We start from the raw sequence: 16,684 nt of genomic DNA on the forward strand, positions 1-16,684 counted from the left end.
GAAATACTGGGCAGGAAGGCCTTGGGCAAATTTAATCATCTGGAACAGAACAGAGAAACCAAAAGTAAGCCAAAAGGACCTCTGGAAATAAAAGACAAAGTAGCTGAATTCTCATCTGTGCATTCTAAGAGAAAGTCTCAGTAGTTAACTCTAATAAGCCTACTTATTTACAAGCAAAATGCACTTGGAGGACACTTAACCAGCTGGTTTCACAGTCTCTCAAGGTTCAAAGCAGTAGAACTGAGGGTAAGGACAGGTTACTATAGCCAATTGCCTTGAAAACAATAAAAAATGACTTCTGAAAACCTGTCAAATGTTGACCCAAAACTTTTTAAAAACCATAGTAACCTGAGCCATTTAGCATGGGAGCAAATGACCTGAAAACACCCAAATAGTCCTTGAAGTCTAATTGATATTCATCATAAAGTTATTTAAGTTGTTAAATTGTTAAAGCAGAACAGAAATGTATTATACATTTCATATAAAAAACAAATTTCAGGGGCGCCTGGGTGGCTCAGTCGGTTAAGCGTCGGCCTTCAGCTCAGGTCATGATCTCAGGGTCCTGGGATGGAGCTCCAAGTCAGGCTCCGTGGGCTCAGTGGGGAGCCTGCTTCTCCCTCTCCCTCTCCCCCTCCCAACCCGCCCCTTGTGCTCTCGCTCTCTCTCAAATAAATAAATAAAATCTTAAAAAAAAAACAAAAAACAACAAATTTCATCCAAATATATTTTTTTCAGTTCAGGGGCTTAAATTGGAAATACCAGTAAAGCTTCAATACACCTCCTCTGTTGATAGTATTAGCTAAAGGACTATGACAAAATTAATTTTTTCATTACTAACCCTGAAAACTTAACAACATAAACTTTAATCTTTGGCTTTGTTGGACATTCTTCCATCATATATAAATTTTTGAGTTGTATGATCAAAGTTGTACCAATGGCAAGTCTTACATCAGGCAATATTCAAACATTGCTGACTATTATGATAAATGTGCTCTTGCATGGTTTAAGAAGGAGTTGGCAACTTCCAATCTCACCACTAATATTTTAACATAAAGTATGGTCAGAAAGAAAATGAGTACACTTTCTGGAAATACAGAAACCCCTAAACCTTACCTTAGGCATTTTTGACTGAACCTGTTATATTTCACCATCTTTACAACATTACTTGCATAGCACTGGGCAGTTAAGGACTATGATGGCAGTGGATACAGTAGCCAGGGAAACTTTCAGTGGTATTAAACAGTGACTTGGGATTTTGAAAGACACAGTTATCTTTTGACTTTTATCTGTAACTCTTCAGGCATCTTGGGACAAATAATTTGATCACCAGAGGAATCCCAATCTCAGCATGCTGGTGGGACAGAATACATTCAGCCCCAGATTGCAGGTTATTGAATCCAACATAAGTCAGTGAGACACACTCCCACCCCCAAAATCCTTGGGAAGCCCATAAATGAGGACAAGAGAAAACAGTACTTGAAAGATGGACCGATTTTTCTTTCACCTGTTTCTTCATTTAGAGCATTACTTTAGCACATTCCCTATTTAGTCTCAGACTCCTATTATGTAGTCCTCTTTCACGGTAGTTCCATACAGATGGGACCAACAGGTGATCATTCTGGGACCATATTCTTCACCTGAAGACTTTAAGTCCTTCTCCTAAGTGGTCTTAGACGGGCATGGAGATATCATACAATGGACTTAGCACATGAGCAATATGGCCAACCTGACTAAATGCAATCAGCTCCTCAGCATCACAAATAATCTTGAACCCAACCCAGTCAAGAAAAAGAAGGCCATCACTTGGTATGTATCTGGATTATCATGCTATTTAGTCAAATGAAAACCTTCGAACACTCTAAGCAATGAAAAGAACATGGTGCCTTCAAAACAAAACAATACAAAATCTTAACTTGCTTTAAGTAAGTCCAACAAAGTTCTGACGTTTTTTAAGATATTTATTTCCACACTTTAAATATATATATATTGAAAAACATTCTTATTATAAAAAAAATTTTGATGACCCTATTTCATTGATCATCCAAATATTGACTTAGCCTACCTATTAACTGATTTTTGTGACCAAGCATCTCTCACCTTCAGTGGTATATGCCTAGGCTTCCCCCCTTCCTCCCATAGGCCCAGAAACCTCTGATGGCCACCCACCCATCTTAGTCTCCATTTTTACAAGAATGTAGTCTCTGCTTGTGTCCACTTCATGAAGTCTGTATGTATTACTAAGTGAATTCTTTCAAATACAATCCTGGAAGTAAATACTACAGAAATACAGAGCATTATTCTTAAAATTGACTTACTTCTGAGGTTAATAAATGATTCTCTGGGAATAAAGTGCTCAACTGAGTGAGATGAATAAAGTTAAAGACATTCCAGGACTAGTTAGCCACTGTTATTCTAGTATACAGAGTGCCTTGCAAGAATTTCATTGTTTCATGCGATTAAGAAATTAATTCCCAGAAAACAAATTTTTTCATTATTATTAATTAATTAATTATTTTTTGTTTATGATCACACATAACCACTGAATATTTTCTTGTTAGTGTGTTTGTGTGCTTGTGTATTTACTCTCTGGCTCTTCTTCCTGGGATGTAAAGTCTGACTTGTTCAAAGCTTTGCTTCATGCCCAGATGAGGGCCACCTTTATGGAAGGTGCTTAATAAATATTGTTTAGCACTGTCTAATTTATTTTCCTGTTTTGGCTATTGATAAGTGCAAGAAGAATGAAGTCCTAAAAAAAAAAAAAAAAAAGAAGAAGAATGAAGTCCTATGCCTCTGAGACCACCTGGAAAAGCTTTGTCACCTAGGGTCACACTCTCATAACAAATCTCCGAGTTCTTTCACTATGGGCACCATCCCATGGCAAAAAAAAAAAAAAAAAAAATTAGAAGACTTTGAAGTTGCTTTATTTTTTTCGGGCCATGGGGATATCATTTAAAAATTTGCTACCTTAATGCCCTTAATGATGTTCCTAAGGCCTGAAGAGGTAAAGGAATTTCCCAGAGTGTTTTATCTACCAACCAGGAACATGCTTCTTACAATGTCCTAAGGGATTGACTTATAGGTGACACTTCCTTGCCAAGAAAGTCTTTGATAATTCAGTAACTACATCCTTCAACAGAAAGAGAGGGAAGAATGACATATGAAAAATTCTCCCCAAGGAGTAATTATGTAATAGTGGGTTTCAAGAGATTTAGGGAGAAACTAATTCAGCATTGGGTGTTTATGGCTATCTATTCAGACAAACTAAAAAAAATAATTTTAACCCGTTTTATAGAATTAGATCTGAAGAATCTTCTAGATGATCTGAAACACATGTTAGAAGTTAGTACACAAGGGAAAAAATGGCATCAGACCAATATTAAAGTGAAGGGCCCAATGCCGATAACCTCCAGGGTCTTGGAGTATCCTTTAAGATCATTGCTAGTGAAAACCTGTACTTTTTTTCTTTTCCCTTTATTTTTTTTTTTTTGTCTTTGTCTTCTTTTCCCCCCCATCTCCTTGACTGCTTCACACTAAACACATACCTTCTATGTTTCCTTAATTTTACCTCTTCTATCTTTTCCCCCTTCATTTGTCATTTTTTGGTTCTCATGATGGCACCAGGGCTAAAGGGCTTACTGGTGCCAGCTCCATAGAGAAGAGAGCAGATAATGTGAAGGAAATGATAACAGCTGGCTTTTATGGAGTACCTACTTTCTGCCTGGGCTTTTTCTATATACTTTCCATAAATATTTTTATTTAAACCTCTTAATTGGCACAAAAACTCAGTCTACTTTTTCCAACATCCTGGTTCTTTTGGAGAATAGAGGCTGTTTTGTTTCTGAAAACTCTAGTCACCAAAGGTTCTAAAGGAAAACCCCTAAGAAATGGCAACTGGAAGACAACAGATCTAGTGGCACATTTGACCAATAGGTTAGAGATAAGAGAGATGCAACAACTGGGGGAATCCCAGGTGAAATCTCCAGCACCTTTCTACAATCCATCTTCTTCTTCTTTTTCTTTTTTCTTTTTTAGAGAAAGAAAGAGAGAGAGAGCACATAAGTGGGGGGTTGGGAGCAGAGGGAGAGAAAGAGAATCTTAAGCAGGCTCGAGGCCCAGCGCAGAGGGGCTTGATCTCACGACCCTAAGATCATGACCTGAGCTGAAATCAAGAGTCAGACACTTAACTGATTGAGCCACCCAGGCACCTCTATAACCCATCTCTTTTATTTGCACGTTCGTGTTCTTGGAGGAAAACGTGACTTTACTAAACATGTTAACGGGGGAAAAGTTCTAACCCTGAAGTAATTTCAAGAAAACCAGTATATGGTTTAGGTCAAAAAGAGTACGTGATTTTGCAACACCAAGTATCCCTTCTGAGGTTTCCCAAAAATGCTGTGGCTATCCCACACAGAACTCTCTCCACGTTTTTGCCACAGAAACAATAGTGCTATTTCAGCATTCATTATAATCGAGACCACTTTGGGAGGCGCTCTAAGGAATCTATCAAAGAAATAAATACCTGTACTCCTATATCTACTATAAGAAAACATGAAATGCAAAATTGACATAGATGCAAATGCTAAATAAAACAAGGCATCAGTTATAATGTGGCTAATGTGGGTAGTGAGACATGGAATAATTAGATTTAATTGGATTTAGTCAGGCAAAGCTTTGGAGTATTTACTGTTTTGTTTTGTTTTTTTTCAAATAAGTGAATGAATTTGTTAATTATTACTGGGTACAGGAAGAGGAGAATACTGAAAGTAGTTGAGCATCCTGAAGGTCAGAATGATTTGCCCAGGGTTTGTACTTTCCTTTCCTTAAGAATATTTCTGAAGAGTCAAGCCCTTCTGTCCTTTGCAATGCCTTTATAGAAGGAGGTACTATGTAAAGATGATGTGAAATGTATAGGTTAACACTTCCCTGGTAGAAGGCCTGTGAATATAAATGACTAAATGACCACATTTACCATGTGGCAGTAAAGCCAAAGAAAGGAAGTGAGGCAGAAAACAGAAGATCCCTGGTTCCCTGGAAACATGGCTGTCCTCAGCTTCATTCCTGATCTAGTACTCCAGGACAGAAATCAGCTGGGCCAGACTTGAATTTCCCACATGTACTGCCGTCCGTGCAAAAAGTGACCCAAGTTATTTCCTCAACACTCGGACACACTTAAGGCTCCCTTCCCCACCCCCCTTTCCTGGCCAAGCTATCTAGCAAACACAGATGCAGCAGGCACAAACTGTAAGCAGCCTTGCTAAATAGCTCCCAAAGGGAAATATCTCTCCAATGTCTTGGGTAAACCTAGTGGACTCCATTCACCAATTCCACATCATCATTCCCTGGTTCTGCAGACCCAAGAATGTAGGTCTGGGACAGAATAGCTGCCGCAGTTATGTTTAAGCAACATAGAAACTATTCTGATGCTCTTTCATCACTACTCCCAGATGGTTCCGGTGCATGGCAATGGCAATCACAAGTGCTGGTGTGGGTAAATCAAGTCACTCTTCAGAAGGAATAGAGTTATTTTAGGAGTGTAGGGTCTGATTTGAAGAAACCACCCCATTATTGGAGGGACATTCATCTAAATTTTTTAAAATATCCATGCGCACCATGTTCTTTCTCTCTGGCCATACTGAGAAGGCAGGACTTTCTTCAGCGTGTCCTGGGCACAGGTGTGGCAAAGATCTAAAGCCCAGCTTGATATTGACAGTCATGACCACATGGCAGTGAATCTGGCTTGAGGAACACAAGATGTAATCCTGGCATGAAGAACAGGCATTGAAGTACATGCTCGGGTGTCATAATTATTCTTTCTTTCCTTCTGACTTTCCTCACTTAATTGTTCATGATGATAGAGCCAGATATAGTTACAATCTATGAATCAAGCAGAGTTCCTACTGTTAAAAAATACCTTAACCACATAGTTATTATAGCGCAGTGTTAAGAGGGAGTGCTCTAGAATCAGCCTGCGGTGGTTCAAATCACCCTTCTAAAGCTTGATGGCCGATGAATCTGGAGCAAATCACATTCATGGGGGGTAGTACCTACCTCATCTGGGTTCTCATAAGGATAAAATAAGGCATTTCATTTAAATGCTCAGTACTGGGACGCCTGGGTGGCTCAGTTGGTTAAGCGTCTGCCTTCAGCTCAGGTCATGATCCCAAGGTCCTGGGATCAAGTCCCACATGGGGTTCCCCGCTTAACAGGGAGTCTGCTTCTCCCTGTCTGCCACCCACCCTGCTTGTGCTCTCTCTTGCTCTCCCTCTCTCTGGCGAACAAACAAACAAATAAATAAATGCTTAGTACTGTGACCAGGTACATAAGCACTCAGAGAAAATGCTTGTGCTCAGTTCTGTGGGAATCCAGGGCTTAAGGTGTCTGGATAACGCTTCATTATTGGCAAAATTAGAAAATGATCTGCTATGGATTGAATGTTTGTGGTCTGCCAAAATTCATATGTTAAAACCCTAATTCCATCATGATGGTATTAGAAGATGGGGCCTGTGGGAGATAAATGCATCCTGAGAGTAGAACCCTCATGAATGGGATTAGTGTCCTTATAAAAAAAGACTCAAGAAAGGTGACATCTCTCTCTACTATACGAGGGTACAGTACACAGCAGACCCAGGATGAGCACCCTCACCAGAACCTGACTGGTTTTAGATTTCTAGACTCCAGAGCTGTGAGAAATAAATTTCTGTTGTTTAAGCTACCCAGTCTGTGGTATTTTACTATAGCAGCTGAAGCTGACTAAGACATGCATCATCTAATTTTTTTTTAATATTTTATTTATTTATTTGAGAGAGAGAATGAGATAGAGAGAGCATGAGATGGGGGAGGGCCAGAGGGAGAAGCAGACTCCCCGCCGAGCAGGGAGCCCAATGCGGGACTCGATCCCGGGACTCCAGGATCATGACCTGAGCCGAAGGCAGTCGCTTAACCAACTGAGCCACCCAGGCGCCCTGCATCATCTAATTGAAATGGTTAATTTGTTTCTTAAGTCCCTTAAAACCCTAACACTTCATGATTTGTCTTTCTTTGCTCTCTTAGAATAAGAAATCTCCCTAAGCTACCAATTTGCTAGGAACACGGTATCAGCTCACCTGAGGAAAGTAGTGAGAATATTCTTGAAATTTTAAAATCATTATAGTTAAACTTTTGAAAATTCTATCAGCAAATAAAAAATAATCAGCAAAAATATAACTAACCATCCATGTTTTCCTGGCTAGATACAAACTCTATATAATATAGTTCACAATTTTTTTTAAGTTTTAAAGAGATTTCTCGACCTTGCCTTCATTATCAAGATAGGAAAAAATCTACTGAAAATAATTGCTTGTCATTATTATTATTAATAATAATAATAATTGACGCCTGTTGTGTCCACATTTATATTGTAGCACTACAATTCACTGTGCTTTATAGTTATATTGTGTGTCTGTTTCTCCATTAAATTTGTAATTAATTTTAAGTATAGGGTCCAAGTTTGTATATATCAATCAGTTAGCTATGGAGCTCTCAATAAATTGAGAACGACTCGGTAAATGCAGGTTGAATGAATTGATGGATAAACAAAGGGTATATCACGAGGGCTTTATGTTGCAAAGTATGAAATTATGGTCCCTTCTGTCTAAATTGGAAGACAAGACAGAGCATCAGAGGCAAATAGTAATACAAATGAAGTTATCTTACAGATCAATAAAATGGATAAGAGGCACCTGCTTTGTTTAAACAGAAGAGGCAATTTGAAGTGGAGCACAAAGATTTCATAAAGAAAATGGGACTTTTTCTGAATTTGATGAATGGGAAAATCTTTCCCAACAAAGTGAGCAACAATATGTTCATTTCCTAAGGCTCCTGTAAAAAATTATCACACGTTTAGTAGCTTAAAACAACACATGTTTATTATCTCATAGTTTTGGAGATGAGAAGTTTGAAATGGGTCTCACTGGGCCAAAACTAAGATGTCCACAGGTCTTCATTCCTTTCTGGAGGCTCTAAGAGGGAATCTGGTTTTTGCCTTTCCTATCTTTTAAAGCTGTGCTCATTACTTGGCTGGAGGGCTCCTTTCTGTCTTCAAAGCCATCGATGGCCAGTGAGTCTCACATCTCACCACTCTGACACTGACCCTTCCGCTTCCCTCTTCCACATTTAAGGACCCTTGTGATTTCACTGGACCTGTGTGATAATCCAGGAGTATTTCCCTATTTTAATGTTGGCTCATTAGCAACTTTAATTGCATTAGCTACCTTCATTCCTTTTTGCCGTGTAACCTAACATATCCACAGGTTCTAGAGATTAGGATGTAGACATCTTTGGGAGGCCAATATTCTGCCTACCATACAAAATATGACAGCACATCTGTCTTGTCTGGACAACAATATCATTTTCATAGAAATTTTGGGTGTCAAATGTAAGCTCAGTGAGTTTAGAGAACTAGGTGAGTGGGAACCTATTTTTGAAAGCATTAAATGCCCAACAGAGGGATTTGGCCTATATTTATAAGTAATAATTCTCTTTGTGTCAGATTAATATTAATATTTTCATCACTTTTCATTTGTTTGTATTTGAAAATGACATGATCATAACATATGTCCAATTCACAATGCCACAACCATTAAAGATAAATAAAACTTCACAGTTTTTTTTAATGTTTAATGAGAGATTTGAAAAATACATTTTAATAGCTCAAATCAATTGATTCCTCAAAGTTTGAAAGCAGAAAAGAAAGTAATAACAGCATTATTAAAAAGACATTTATTAAAAGGTGATTCTGGAGTTGACCCCCAATGCTCTAATCAAGATACACAGATGTAAGGGTAGCAAGGTATGTGAACATATGCAAGTCAAAGGTAGGTAGGTGTATTTTACCTTAGACTTAAATAGGCAACAAAACATTAACATCTAAAGCAAAGATGGCTCAAAGAACAAAGAATGCAAGGAGTCTCATTATCAGGCTGCAGAATGGATTCAGGAAGGTGGTCATGGAGAAAGGAGAGTAAGAGGACTCAGAGGTTCAGATGAGAAAATAGGGTGGGACCAGTTAGGAACCATATGATATAGGCAGAAGGATATGCAATCATTTTAGATAACTTATAGAATAGAAGAAGCAAAATCTAGTTAGCATTTGAACGTAGGCTGGAAGAGAAAGTTCCCAAAAGGAAACTCTTGAAGAATCTTTTCATGATGAAGACCTTATACCTACATCAATGTTTTAAATATTCTAGTGTGCTAGACTTTCTTTCCTTGATAATGGTATTACTGTTATTCTTCCAGCAACACTACATATCAAAAGGGGAGGGGGCTGGTTAGAATACCTGTATCCTCTACAGAGAATGTGTTCTATATCGTCTATATGCAATCTATTAAGTGGCCTCATTTTACCTTGATTCTCTTTCCCTCACAGAGGAAAGGGGGTCCAAAATTATCTAAAACAATAACCATGATATATATTAGTTTTAATCTAAAATCTTCCAGCTTTCTCTTCCCTGTTTTTTAGTTACCCCCGGGGAACAACAGGAAATATAGGTGTTCGTAATCATAGCAAAGCACTTAGCCTTAGAAAGAACCAGGAAAGACAATGGGGAGAAAAATACCCCAAACTGTGTTTCCAATTACCAGCAGATGCTTTCATTTATTCTAAGCGCTCTTATTTAGTTAACTTACAAATTTTTTTAACTGCACAAATTTTTAATTACGTAAACGTGGTGGTGTTCTAACCTCATGCTCTTGATTACCCTGGTCTTCTGGTTGATTTCGCTTGCCTCTTGCTTCTGGCATCACTTTTCCACCAATACTATGCCTGGAGCTGCATAGATTCTGAGCGATCCCTGATAAAGCGTGCAGCCTGTTGCAGAGTTTATCTTATTTATCTCTTGTGTTTTGTGTTTCTCTGTGGCTGCGACATTGCGGTCTCTTTCCCTGAGTCAGCAGCGCTGTTGCCTGCTAGCTGTAATGCCTACTTTCTTCTTTTCCATCTTTGCTTAGTGGAATCATCTGGCCACCATTCACTCGTGCCTGGAATATCACAGTGGGAAAGACTGCCAGGTTTCATCCAAAGACCACTTTACGTGGACCTCTAACAAATCAAATGAAGGAGCAGATCTTGGTGAGAGTATCCCTGATGATGGAGATCAAAGACTCCGAGCCTTGCCTGTGTTCTGATTGGTCTGAACATAGCAATAGGAGCACCACAAAATACTGGCAAGAAGGAGGAATGGCAAAATTGGCCTAAGCAGATTTTGTTTCACATTTGGTGAGAAAAGATTTTCAAAAGTAGACATTTGGTTTAAAGTTAAGACTCCATATATATTATTCATCACAGTGGCTTATATTGGACCTTCAACTGTATTATTACAGTAAATTCGTAGGGGAAAAGAAATGAATGAATGAATGAAACAAAATTTAAAAGCCAAGTAGCTGTTCAACGTCATGAATGTCGCCAGACAGAGTCCTGCTCTTACACTGTGGTTCTGGTTGTTTATTTCCAATTCAGAGTGTTTGACCAGAGCCAGTACTGATTGTTTCCAGAGTCCCAATATGTATATCTGTAAAGATTAGGACTCTAGCTGCATTATCTTTCGTAAACAACTAATATGGCAGAGGCAGAAAGTATCTGCTACATGGTAGCCCTCTAGCCTTGGAACTGAGAGTGTGGACCACCACCAGCAGCCCTGCATATCCAGGGAGTTTTATAGAAATGCAGAGTCTTAGGTCCCCACCCAGACCTGCCCAATCAGACTCTGCACTTAACAGGATCTCCAGGTGATTTGTATGCATGCTAGCATTTAAGAAACACTGCTCTGGAATAGCACCTGAGAGATACCTTCAGGCGTATATATTTTCATAGATTAATTCATAATCACCAGAAAGTAATAAGTGATAGAGGAAAAAATAAAGAATACTTTGAAGAGGCACTAAAATCATACTCCCTACACATGTAGCAGTTGAAATTTCAAATCTCCTTCTTCCGAATTGACTTTGAACTCCATAAACATAAGGATAAATGAATGCCAAGGGAACAAAGAGGTCCTGTTAGAAGATTTTGTTTTTTATAATCTTCTCACTTTCCTTTTATGTTATGTTATTGATAATCTCTCTATCTTATTAGTGGTCGAGGTTTTATTATTATTATTATTATTATTATTATTATTATTATTATTATTATATTACGAGGGGGAAAACGTCACTCAATTATTCCTCAGCATTTCTTTGAGGAATGTCTAGATCATCTGCCCTTCAGCCTCCTTGAGATCTGCTCAGCCTGGCCTAATTCTTGAGAGCTTCCAAAATTCATATTCCCACCAGCAAAAAAAAAAAGATAGAAATGTATTTCAGACTTTGCTTAGGCTACTTTTTAAACATTATATTTGGTTTTACACCCTCCACTTCTTTTAAAAACACATCAATTAAACAGAGATCAACAAGGAGCAATCAAAATTATAAAAATGTGGGGCACTTGGGTGGCGCAGTCAGTTGAACATCGCACTCCTGGTTTCAGCCCAGGTCATGACCTCAGGGTCGTGGGATTGAGTCCAGCATCGGGCTCCACACTCAGCATGGAGTCTGCTTGAGTTTCTCTCTCCCTACACCCTACTTACTCTCCATCTTTCTCTCTCTCTCTCTCAAATAAATATATAAAATCTTTTAAAAAAATTATAGGGGTGCCTGGGTGGCTGAGTTAGTTAAGCATCTGCTTTCAGCCCAGGTCATGATCTTGGGGTCCTGGGATCAAGTTCCTCTTTGGGATCCCTGCTGCCGGAGGGATTCTGCTTCTCCCCCTCCCTCAACTCCCCCCACCCCCCGCACTCATGGTCTCTATCTCTCTCAAATAAATAAGCGAAATCTTTAAATAAAAATGCTTGAGGTATACAGACCCCCAAGCAAAAAATTTGAGGCCCACATAAGTTAGTCTAGGGAAATGAGGCCAATGGAAGGCCTGAACACACATGTTCACAACCACAGCGTATGACACAGAGCTGTACAGCTCGTGAATATCAAATATACCATAGTCATCGTGGGCCGAAATTGAAATTCCCAAGCAAGGGAACCTATACAGTATTGACCAGGGCAGTAAATAATAATGACGGTGCAGATCATGCAGGCTGAGACCCTAGGGATGACTCATGGCTGTTTTCCCACCTCCGAAAAACAGTTACAATGAATATTTACTCTATTGAGACCCTTTTTTAGCACCTATTTCGTCTTCTGTTTATCTGTCCTCATCCACATTTCAATCATTTTATAAGCCTCCTTTACCCCACCTTTGTACATTAAATCCCTCACCGCCTCTCCCATTGGGCCACTGTCCAGTACTCCAAGACCCCTGCCTTTGATTTCCTCTGCTCCTACATCTTCTTGGGGAACACAGATTTCCAAAGTAGGACCTACTTCAAGGGTTGGGTGGTTGACTTTTCAGCTTTCTGATAGATCCCAGGAGAACATAGTCAAAATTTGAGTGTAGGTAAATTGTCAATTATAATTTCTTACAGCTCAAAAATAATCATTTAAAAATGTTATAGTGCATTATGGTTTTAAATTAACTCACAGGTTAATCTTATTTTATTTTTACAAGATCCCAGTGTGATGGGAAAGGTAGTTATTGACATCATACCCATTTATGGAGAAGTCACTAAGTTTGAGGCAAATCTCTGGGGTGAGTTGAGATGGAAACATACTTTTTGTAACCCTAAGTCTTAGAGGGCTGCTTTGGAGATTTCATTGCTGTAGCTATTTATTCAGAAGTTGACACACCACAGTATGAAATTATGAAAAGTGTACTCCACCTACAATCTTTCCCAATTGGAAATAAGTTCTGAAGTCCTGGAAAGGTTTCAGCCAGAGGACGCCATTGTCACAGAGCAAAGCATCAGGTGTTCAGTAATGGAAACAATAGCAGGGGGTAGGGGGAGGTCTTGTTTGTTTTGAGGGGTTTTTGTTGTTGTTGTTGTTGTTGTTGTTGTCGTCGTCGTCTTACCATGAAACGGTGTCTTTTTTTATGTATGGGTTTTCGACAGCAGAGAGGAGAGCAAAGTGGAGAAAGTCAAGTCTCTCTGCCATTTTGTTCTCAATCCCTGTGTTATCGGACTCTTTGTTATGGGTTAACTGTCAGAGGCAGTAAACTTAGCATTAATTAAGATGTCTGAGAGCCAAGATAGAGATCTCATGCCAGCTAAAACCCTGGTGTCTCTCTTTAAATGTGTAAAGCAAAGAAATAGAAGAAGGGGTAACTCACAGTGAAAACTAGAACCTAGGTTGGGGAGGCCAGGCAGGTCCCTGGTGCTTGAAAAGAGTTACACAAACGGTTCTCCCTTCTGCTCTTGCTCTCATTATTAATACGTATCTGCAAAGGGAACAAGAAAAGACTTGGTTGTAGTTTAAACACTTGCTGTAAAATCATACTATGAATCTCTTTTTCCTACCTCATCTTTCCTCATCTTGCCCCATCGACTCTCCTCCCTTTCCATGTGACAGTGGAGATGTATGCAGCCTTATGTGGTTGGTCTGCAGACCAAGTCTCTTTCCCTATTCGTTGGCATCATCCCTGGAGATTAGTTAAGGCCAAAGTTATTACATTTCTATTTCTTTTGAAGGACACTGTAAATTGTTTGAGCTTCTTCTATTTAGACTACATTAAACCAAGTTGAAAGACCTGTTTTTCCTTCCTCGCTCATTTTGAATTTCATTTGAATTGCATTTGTGAAACCAGGGTGGTCGTGTGTGAGTGTGTGTGTGTGTGTGTGAGTGTTTACACATCTGTGTTTGAACTGATGGAGAGGAAAGGCCAGGACAAAATTAATAAACTCCTTCAATAGTTTGAAATTTTTCTTTAAAGATAGAGGCAGAATAGGGTTTAATAAGTGTATAAAGTATTGCCAAAATACCTAAGTGGGAAGATTTCCATTAAAGTGAAGTCTTGTGAGAATCTGTTAATAAATTCAAAATTTAAAAAAATCAAAATAAGTATACATTTCCAAGTTTCCATTAAAAAATACATTTCTTGGGGCACCTGGATGGCTCACTTGGTTAAGCGTCTGGCTCTTGGTTTCCGCTCAGATCATGGCAGGGAGTTGGTTTGAAGAGTCTCTCCCTCTGCCCCTCCCCCAACCTGCATGCACATGTTCTCTCTCTCTCCACTAAATAAATCTTTAAAAAATATATTTCTTGGGCGCCTGGGTGGCTCAGTTGGTTAAGCGACTGCCTTCGGCTCAGGTCATGATCCTGGAGTCCCGGGATTGAGTCCCACATCGGGCTCCCTGCTCAGCGGGGGGTCTGCTTCTCCCTCTGACCCTCTCCCCTCTCGTGCTCTCTGTCTCTCATTCTCCCTCTCAAATAAATAAATAAAATCTTTAAAATATATATATATTTCTTAAAATGCTTAGAAATATTTGATATTGTTAATATTTCTTTTTAAAATCACATATAATAAAGACTTATCTGCTTAATGACTAGAACACCCACAAGTCTATAAGAGTTTTACATAGCCCCCAGAACACTAGAAATTCTTCAAAATAATCCAGGTTCTAAATCATTATGTCTTTGAATCTTTGTTCTTGGCCATAAATTTTAGTATTGTGGTTACAAATTCTTTCCTTTATAGCTGCAAACACATAGCAAAGTATTTTTGGTAGAATTCGGTATCCATTGGAACAAGCTATCTTTGACTTGGTTACTTCTCATTACATTTCTTTTACACAGGAAAAAAACTACCTTATTTTCCTTTTAATGGAAAGTTAGGTTGGCTCACCATGCCTGAAATTAAAAATGAGGTTATTTTGAAAGTTTAAAATGTCCTATCTATAACACATTCATTACAGATATTAAGCTTTGTAAGAATCCTCGCAAGTCACATAGATGAGATCTCTTTGCTCCATGGCTCCACTGGGTACAGAACCTTCTCACCAGTCCCTTTTCCCCATCCCCAGTGATCCAAACTTCTGACAATAGGTACTATCTCAAGGTGAATGATACTCACTGAAGAAGGTTAAAATCATAGGTTTATAGGCATGCTCTTCCAAAGTAACTATCTGAAGGACAAAAAAGATCACAGCCTATACTAGCTATGAAGTGTAACAAAACCACCTGTTAGAGAATGTGTGTGGCATAATAATTTTAGTCCAAGTGCTAGCATCTTGTCAGTTTATCCCAATCCCTTGAGCCTGCAGTTGAGCCAAAAATCTCCTGAGCCAAGCTTTCCCGCAAGATTTCCTGTACTTCCTGTTTCTATGTGAGACAGAAATACCATGAGAATGACCTTTCTTGTGGTATTTTTGCACTTTTACCCTGGGATGAAGATAATCCCATATTGGGGAGAGGTTTTTTAAGAATTGTGCAAACTTTTCAATTTTTAAACCTTCAAACAAAGTAGATTCCTTCTTGGGAATGAAAATTTGAGATGGTGTTTGCTTGGCCCTAACTCATCTCCACCAGGAAGTATTCATGTTCAATGATCCAACATTTTGTAACTTCTCTCAGATATTTTTACAAGGAAATATGCAAAACAATACAGTGAATACAGTGGAAATTTATATGCTTGGATTTTTTAAAATGTCCTTCTTAAAGAAATGTTCCATGTAGAGTTGTATTCTTAATACATTAGTGTGTGTGACATATTATATCATATATTTGTTTTCTTTGTTCTTAACCCCTTTGTTCCAAGGGTCAGGATATCCTGATGCTAAGTACTATTGCAAAATAACTGAACAAAAATAAAAATAGTTGAACACTTAGGAAACTCTTTTAGTTGTTATGTCAAGGAAGTTTGTGACTGAGGAGTGAGTTTAAGACATTATTCAGGAAATATGTTAATAGTGTGCAACAGCCTACGTATGCTTATTAAATAAAATCATTTCAAATCTAGTGAGCCTTAATGCCCCAGTCTGATAGAAGTGTCAGATAAGAAGGGCTGTCACACGGATGTGTGGAAGTGTCACACGGATGCTTAAATCCCTTCATCCCTTAACAACGAGGGAAGTTAAAAAAGGGGGGGGGGGCACATCTTTCTCATAAGTGGATCACTGAATATTCATTCCCTAAACGGATTGAGTGAATATCTGGTAGTTACAAGAAGAGCTGTCTGATCAATATTTCAATAATGAAATTCACAAACAGTAGTGTCTTCAATGTCTTTTATTGTGGCTTTATACCCTCAACGGATGCTGACGCTTCTTCACCTATTAGGAAAGAGAGTAGTAGGCTTACCAGTGTATTTTTCCGTTCAGAAAAAGAGAAAAGCCATTTAGCTCAGGGTGGAAAACTAAACTTATTAACCATAGGCTTAGAGGAATAATGATAACAACAAAATAACAGTAGCCTTCACTGGTTTCAACTTGTGAAAAAAAAACGAGGTGAGGGCGATGAAAATAAAACACACCCTACAATGGCCTTTTTCCTTTCCCCAAAGTCTGCTCTCCCCTAAAGAAACATCAAATGACTGTGTGATAAACCTGCGAGGAATGTAGAGCAGGAACAACAGATTGTACTTCAGCAAAACAAAATGCCAAGCAAAATAAAGCACTTTGCAATGCAGAGATGTGAAGAGGAGAAAAAGTTGGGCTTGTTGCAATGGCCTCCAAGAAAACAGGAGCTATCCACATGAATGTTCGAGTTCAAATTGTTCCTACAAACTCAATTTGCTGACAAAGTGCCAAACACAATACCACCCCACTTTCATTTATGTCCGGGG

At 38.8% G+C, this 16,684-nt stretch overlaps 1 protein-coding gene across 2 annotated transcripts in view; it reads left to right on the forward strand.

The window, feature by feature from the left end:
• The window catches only part of PDE7B (phosphodiesterase 7B), a 322,239-nt gene that overhangs the window by 156,995 nt on the left and 148,560 nt on the right, over positions 1-16,684 (forward strand). The window lies entirely within an intron of this gene.

Source organism: Mirounga angustirostris, unplaced genomic scaffold, assembly GCF_029215605.1.
Source record: "Mirounga angustirostris isolate CCGP_5_RB_7025 unplaced genomic scaffold, mMirAng1.0.hap1 SCAF_8, whole genome shotgun sequence".
Classification (NCBI taxonomy): domain Eukaryota; kingdom Metazoa; phylum Chordata; class Mammalia; order Carnivora; family Phocidae; genus Mirounga; species Mirounga angustirostris.